Consider the following 8,188-nt stretch of genomic DNA (forward strand, 5'->3'; position numbering starts at 1 on the left):
GAAAATATCTAAAATAAAAAAAAAAAGATTTGACACTATATTTTGAGATCCATATTTATCTGGCCAAAGTTGAATGGATTAGGAATTGGTATAAGTAAAATGTTTGGTGCATGTCACTACACCTAGGATTTTATCTGGATGCTGGAAATCCAAAAACAGTTCCTCACATACCCAGCACTTTATTTACTCATCTTAGTAAAGGGTTGTTTTTTTTTAATTTTAATTTAAATTTAATTTGCTGTACTTTATTACCTCACAAATGGATACAATATGACACATATTATATGATTTCTACCCATAAATGTTAAGGGGAAAACTATAGTATTTTTGTACTTCATATTTAAGGATATTTTTCAATATAATTCTCCTTTTAAGCCAAATAACCAAAATGTGTGGCAAGATAGATCTTAGACAAATTTTAAGCTTATCCAAAGATCTTATGGAACAACCACTGAATTTTCTAGATAAATCATTAGAGTATCATCTGCAAAGAACTTTCATGTATTTTTGAAAAGTTGAGTTTTTTACTAGCAGAGGTGAGTTTTAGATATTCTTGTCCTTAAGTATTATGGGATTTTCCCAATTGTCCTAAGAACAAATCTTTAAGATTCTTTCCTTTTCTTTTTTTTTTTTTCAGTCTCACTCTTTATTGTTCTCTTACAAGCCACCTCCCTTGTTAATTGTCAATGTTTATTTTGGGTATATACTTTTGAAATATGTAAGCTGTTCTGAAAACCATAGTATATTGTAAAGACATGAAATAATCAATACTGCTAATAGAGAGGCTGAAATAGAATAAACAAGAATTCAAGACCCTTATGTTGTACCCAGCAAGACACTGTCACAAACAAGCTGAAAGTATATATAGATTGTACAATATTGGACCTAGTTCTCCAATTACCAAATTAGAGAGACCATTGGATGACAGTCAACAAATTTCTAATTCCTCATATTTTTGGATTTCAATCGATTAGTATATGTTGGTAATATTAATTAGCATATTAAGATATTAAGCAAAGGTAATTGTCACTTCCTGTTTTTTTGTTGGAAGAAATGGAATTAGATTTGTGTGGATTTAGTGAAAGGTTAATTTCTTGCTTCTTCTAGGGTGTAGTCTTGGTCCTTATGTTGATGTTTTCCATCTATTATCCTTTGTAGAGCTGGATTTGTGGAAAGATATTGTGTAAATTTTGTTTTGTCATGGAATATCTTGTTTTCTCCATCTATGGTAATTGAGAGTTTTGCTGGGTATAGTAGTCTGGGCTGGCATTTGTGTTCTTGTAGGGTCTGTATGACCCAGGATCTTCTAGCTTTCATAGTCTCTTGTGAGAAGTCTGCTGTAATTCTGATAGTTCTGCCTTTATATGTTACTTGCCTTTTTCCCCTTTCTGCTTTTAAAATTCTTTCTTTGTTTAGTGCATTTGGAGTTTTTATTATTATGTGATGGGAGGAATTTCTTTTCTGGTCCAGTCTATTTGGAGTTCTGTAGGCTTCTAGTATGTTCATGGGCATCTCTTTCCTTAGGTTAAGGAAGTTTTCTTCTATAATTTTGTTGAAGGTATTTACTGGTCCATTACATTGGGAGTTTTCACTCTTTTCTATACCTATTATCCTTAGGTTTGGTCTCCTCATTGTGTTTTGGATTTCCTGGTTGTTTTGGGTTAGGAGCTTTTTGCTTTTTGCATTTTCTTTGACTGTTGTGTCAATGTTTTCTATGGTGTCTTCTGCCCCTGAGATTCTCTTTTCTATCTCTTGTATTATCTTGGTGATGCTTGCATCTATGTTTCCTGACTTCTTTCCTAGGTTTTCTATCTCAGAGTTGTTGTGATTTATTGATTGTTTTACTTCCAATTTTAGATCCTAGATGGTTTTGTTCAAGTCCTTCATCTGTTTGTCTGTACTTTCCTGTAATTTCTTAAGGGATTTTTGTGTTTCCTCTTTAAGTGCTTCTACGTGTTTACCTTTGTTCTCCCATAATTCTTTTAGGGATTTTTGTGTTTCATCTTTAAGGGTTTTTACCTGTTTACCTGTGTTCTCCTGTATTTCCTTAAGGGAGTTGTTTATGTCCTTCTTAAAATCCTCTCTCAGTATCATGAGATATGCTTTTAAACCTGAATCTTGCTTCTCTGCTGTGTTGAGGTATCTAGGACTTGCTGTGGTCAGAGTACTCGATTTTGATGATGCCAAGTAATCTTGGTTTCTGTTAGTAAGATTCTTGTGTTTGCCTTTAGCCATCTGGTAATCTCTTTTGTTAAATGTTCATGTTGTCTCTGACTAGAGCTTCTTCCTCCTATGGGTCTATAAGCCTGTGTCAGCACTCCTGGGAGACCAGCTTGCTCCTGACAAGACCCCTGCACAGAGGGCTGTTGAACAGCCCCACCTCCTGGGTGCAGATGGAGGCAGAAAGGACACTGTCCCAGCTGCTCTGCTGCTTCTGCAGCCTGTGCCTCCTGGCTGCTACCTCCTTAGACAGTCACCAGAGAGATAAATGGGGATCTCACCTGAGTCACAGTGTCAGAGCATTCTCTCTGGCCAGGTTTCCACTGGCAGGAATGATGCACAGAGGGCTGTGCATCATTTGTATTCATATACAAATAATAGGTATCATGAGAAAAAAATCAGGAAAATATATTTATTCCCAATTGCTTTCAAATTCCTAGGAATAAGCTTAATCAAGTAGCTTAAATACTTATATAATTAAAGTTTTGAAACACTGAACAAAGTAATTGGACAATATAGGATGAGAATCCTTCCCATGTCCATTAGAATTTAATTAGTATTGCTAAAATTGTCATATTATCTAAATTGACATTTCATGAAATTTCCATCAAAATTCCAATGACATTTCTTTATAAAACTAATAAAAATAAGTCCTTAATTTCATATGAGTTTCATATAGAATCAGAAAGGTTCATAAATCACTAATGAATTCTAAGGAAAGGTGGGAGGCATTTCTGGAGGTATAATGTGATATTTTATTACAAAGTATATTCATAACAAAACCAGATTACTCAAATAATATAGTACATGCACAAAGCAGGCATGTAGGCCAATGAGATAAAGTATAAATAATTACATGGGTGCATCCATATATTTTTCCCCAAGTACCAAAACATATAGTAGATATATGAAAGCCTTTTAAACCAGTGTTCTCTCTCTCTGTCTCTCTCTTTCTCTCTTTCTCTCTCTCCCTCTCCCTCCCTCTCTTTCTCTCTCTCTCCCTCTCTCTCTGTCTATCTCTCTGTTTCTCTCTGTCTCTCTCTCTTAAAATTTCCCATTCCTTGAGACTGAACAATAAATTGTTTTGTACATTCAACTTCAGTATTACTTCATATTTACTAAAATCATAAACCAACTACTTATACATGCAATGCAAAATTATGTTAAGTGTAGTACTTACTTTTCTGTTGCAGTGATAAAGCACAATAACCAAAACAGCCTATAGAAGGAAAAGTTTACTTGGTTTACAATTTCAGAAGGATCAGAATCCATCATGGTTGGAAAGTGCATCAGACATGGATACTGAATCAAGATGTTAAGAGCTTATAACTCAAACTAGATGCACAAAGGAGAGAGAGAGGGGGGGAAGAGGGAGAGGGAGGAAAGGGAGAGGGAGAAGGAGAGGAAGAGGGAGAGAGAGTAGGGAGGGAGGGATGGAGGAAAAAAATGAAAGAGTAGTTCATTTCACCAGGAAAGTCTTAAGAATTTGAAACTTCAAAACCCTCCTTTTAGTAAGATACTTCCTTCTATAAGACTATACCTCCTACACCTCTGGAAACAGTATCACTAACTGTAGACAAATTCTCCAAATACATCAGTCAATGTGTGACATTCTTATTCAAACTCTCATAGTTATAAGTAATATTACTGAATAACTGAGAATATTTTCTGGAAATGCTAGTTAATGTTTCTTTTTATCAGTGATATAATACCAGGTAATTGTATCACCTATTATACATGTTAAGCTTTTTGGTATTGAGTATATGTGACTTTTGTAATTTTAAAAAAGGAAATTTCTTTTTTTAAGATATAGTGTTTATGACAGACAAAAATACTTATCTGCACTTCAACAATTCTTTTCCCCTAAATTTTACATAATGTAAAATGTTATGGATTGTTTAAAATGTTTTAAGTATCCATGATTTTCTTAACAGAAAAATAACATTTCTTAAGTTAAGAAACACAGTTTGTATTTTAATCTAATAAGGTAATAATGTATGGTTATTCAAATAAATGGAAGACAAATTCTTTCAATGTAGAGCATTCATAGTGAACTCTCTTTTGAAGGAAAATTAGATTTGTAGCTTTTTTACACATTTGTTGGAAGTTTTTCTAAAAATTTGTACCTCTTGTTTATTATATTTTACATATAAATCTATTCAACTTAATAAGGCTGTACTCACTGATAGAACAAGTGAAGATGACCACCTTATTCCTATACTACCTTTCATTTTTTCTACTTTTACTATGCAGTGTTAAATGTAAACAAACTTATTTTAAGTCATTATTTTAAATTGTGTCTATATTTTAGTACTGACATTCTCATAGTTGTTTTCTTGACAGTTAAATATCACTTCAATTTTCAAATAGTCAATTTCATTATTCAAATATGTTTTATTATTTTATTTTTTGAGACATAGTCTTACTGTATAGCTTTGGTGGGAATGAAACTCAGGCTATGCAAACAACATTGATCTCAAATTCATCAAGATTCACCTGCTTCTGTCTTCCAAGTGCTGAAATTAAAGGTGTACCACACCACGCTTTATTATATTGTCATTGTTTAACACATTTCTGTTATGGCTATGGACTCCCTACATGAGCTTAATTGTAGTTAATTCATTATCTTTTAAGTATTCTATTGTGTTTCATACATTCTATATCATATGAAGCATTCTAGAACTTAAAAATTTATGGCTAGTAAAGTGTATCAAACAACTACAATATAATATATTGAAGCAATATATAAGCAGCCACATAAGAGTGCTGCTTTGGTTGTTTACAAAATACACAATGGTACACACATACACACACACACACACACACACAGAAATACACATGCATAACTGAGCACACCCATGTACTACTTTTTCTAGTAGCATGAAATTAATATTCTTCCTGTAAGGATAAAAAGTATGTAAAATGTAATTTTGCAGCATTTTGTTTGGCAATTTCGGATACTAAAATATGAATAAAAGGATATGTATGGTAGACATAGAGAATGCCTATGTATGTTTAAATTCTGTCTATTTAGAAGCCTTTGAAAATCAGAATATTTAGTGATTTGGCCCTAGGAAAATACCTGTGATGCAAAATAATAAAGTAAATATTTACCTTTAGTCCATACTTGAATCTATATGTTATTAAGAGTCTATATGATAGTTACATTATTTGTAAATTATTGATTCAGATTGTTTTAACATTGGTCAGATGCCACATACATGTATGCATTCTGCTCACAAGGGAACCAGAGAAGAGAACTGATATTTCAGTCCTTTTCACGTTGATCACTGGATAAAATGAATTAATGCTGCACAAATTGCCTTCTTTGTTCATGAAAAACATTACACAAAATGATTAATCTCAAAAAATGTGGCTTAGGGTTCCAGAGAACCATTTTTGGTTTTCTATAGAAAACTCTACATCTTGTAGCACAGCATTAAAGCACCACTTTACAATAAAACAGCAAAATAATTGCTAACAGCTTGTGATGTTAATAATGAAGGAAATACCATCAACTCTAGCTGTTTTTTTTTTACTTGTAGCCATTCATTATAGTGGGAAAGTTTCCCATTTCAATAATAGACATACAAAATAATTTCATGTCTTGAACAATCTGCTTAGTGATTTTTAAAAATATTTAAAACCTGTTATGCTATTCAATTATATGGTTTTATTTAATATTAAGAATTCTAATAATGCTCTAACATATGCCTCCTTATTTTCTCCTCTGTTGGTGACTGCATTCACTCTGTACTGATTTTTCTCGCTTTAAATTGAGCTGATGATTATTTGGCATGCCTGGTTATAGAGAAAAAGACTTTCAGCATAGTTGGGTGTTCTCATCAATTTAACTAATTAATGGTAGCTCTTCCTGAATTCCACAATAAGAGCTGTAGTCCTGTTGTTAAAGAAAAAAAAAAAAAGGAGAAGGATATTTTAAAATAATTTCTTTAATCATGTATGAATGACTTTTAAGGAGAAATTTTGGATAATTTCGATATAGCTAATATATTTTTGATATATTAATATTTTAGAATAGCTAAGTTAGGTATACTCTAAATAGGAAAAGAGAATACAAATATTTAATGGGGAAAGTAACATTTGTTCAAACAACTACATTCTTTTTGTTCCTTAAATTACTAGATTGTCCAAGGATATACTAGAAAATTAATATGATAAACGTATTGCTGTGCTAAGAGACAATTATACAACTTTAGATTACATACTTGCTCATATTTTTAATAAGATATTTAAGACTTTTCCTCCAGTATAATTTTTAAGTCCTTTTAAAGGGCCCGTTAGATATTTTATTGAACTTATTCAGTAATGAGTTACCTAGAAAAAAATTGTTATAGTTACAGCATATCAAATCAATGCCCTACTTTTTGACATTAATTGCCATTTATCTACCTCATTTCAGTAGGAAATGTGAAAAATAAACAGAATTTTCCTTCAAATTAATACTTTATTCTATAAATCTGAAAGCATGCTGTATTATACTCACTGATTAATGAGACCCCCTCAAATGATGCCATTTGTCATTGTAATTCTACATTAAAGAAAAATAGAATTGGTAGTGAAAGGAAATGAACTTTCGTAACTTACCATAAATTTAATCTAATATTTTACCATAAAAAGCATGAAAATGAAGCTTCTCATTTACAGGTAGAAAAAGGAAAATATTGATTGTGTTCATAAAATATGAACAAATAAAAAGGTTTACTGAGGTAGTATATAATGCTTACTAAATTTATGTTCAGAATTCTTTGTGAAAGTGACATCGAATGAGCATTTGATTATTTATCAAATTTCTATTTCTTTGTGTTCCATTCAAAATATTAAGAGAAGCCTTTACTGTGAGATATCTTAAAGACACTTATAACTCTTTGAGGTAAAACTAAATTTATCTTTGTATGGTAATTTTTATTGTTTGAAGAGCAATTATAATAATGCAGTAATTACCACATCATAGCTTCCCTACAACACTTACAAACTGTCTTCAGACCATGTATATATATGGCTATGAATAAGAATCCTTGTTACATTGTTCTCCCATGGCCATGTGTTTAAGCCTTGTCTCTGACTATAGAGAGGACCTAGCTTCATACTTCAGTAATTTCAAGAAAAAGTCCATATCAAGTGAGAGAAGCTCCTGGAAATAAGAAGTTGTACCTTACACTGAACAGTATAAAAAGTTTTCTTAACTGGTTAGAACTCCAGTGACTGTGGAGATATTGGAATGTTGCAGGTACAGAACTTAGTTATATTTTATTATGGGCTCACTTTTGACTCCTTAATAGTAATAACTTGCCTGCCTGTGTGTGTGACCTAACAGAAAAAGTTATCCAAAGAGATGTGTAGTAGTGAAAGGCTCCAAAACCAATATTTTCCAAGCTAACTAATTTTCCATATTAGTAACACGAGGGCCATGGTTGGAATTTTTAGAACAATTATTTTTATCAATATCATTTTTGGAATAAACCTGATGTTACATATAGAGGTTGATCTGCAGTATATTTTTGGTGTTTTCCATTTCTAAATCACATGGCATGAAAATTTATTAAAGTAGTGTAATTTGACAAAAATAGTAAAGTAGGATACATGATAGACTATTGTAGGAAGCACAATACGAATATTTTTTGGAGTCTTCGGGTTCTGTAAGTACAGAGAATAGTTTATAAATACTGTATGTACAGAAAATAGTTTATAGTTTACATTGTGTTAAAAACAACAATGAAGCAGGTATGGTGGCACATTTCTTTTTTTTTTGGTGTCTTTTTTTCTTTTATTCAAAATAGTTTTTTTCATATTTATATTCTTTTTTATTAGATATTTTCTTTATTTACATGTAAATTTCTCCATTCCTAATTTCCCCTCCAAAAAACAAAGAAACAAATAAAAACAACAAAAACAAACCCCTGTTGCCTCCCCCCTCTCCATGCCTGCCACCCCACCCTCTCCCACT

This window comes from Mastomys coucha, chromosome X (genome assembly GCF_008632895.1).
Source record: "Mastomys coucha isolate ucsf_1 chromosome X, UCSF_Mcou_1, whole genome shotgun sequence".
In the NCBI taxonomy this organism is placed as follows: domain Eukaryota; kingdom Metazoa; phylum Chordata; class Mammalia; order Rodentia; family Muridae; genus Mastomys; species Mastomys coucha.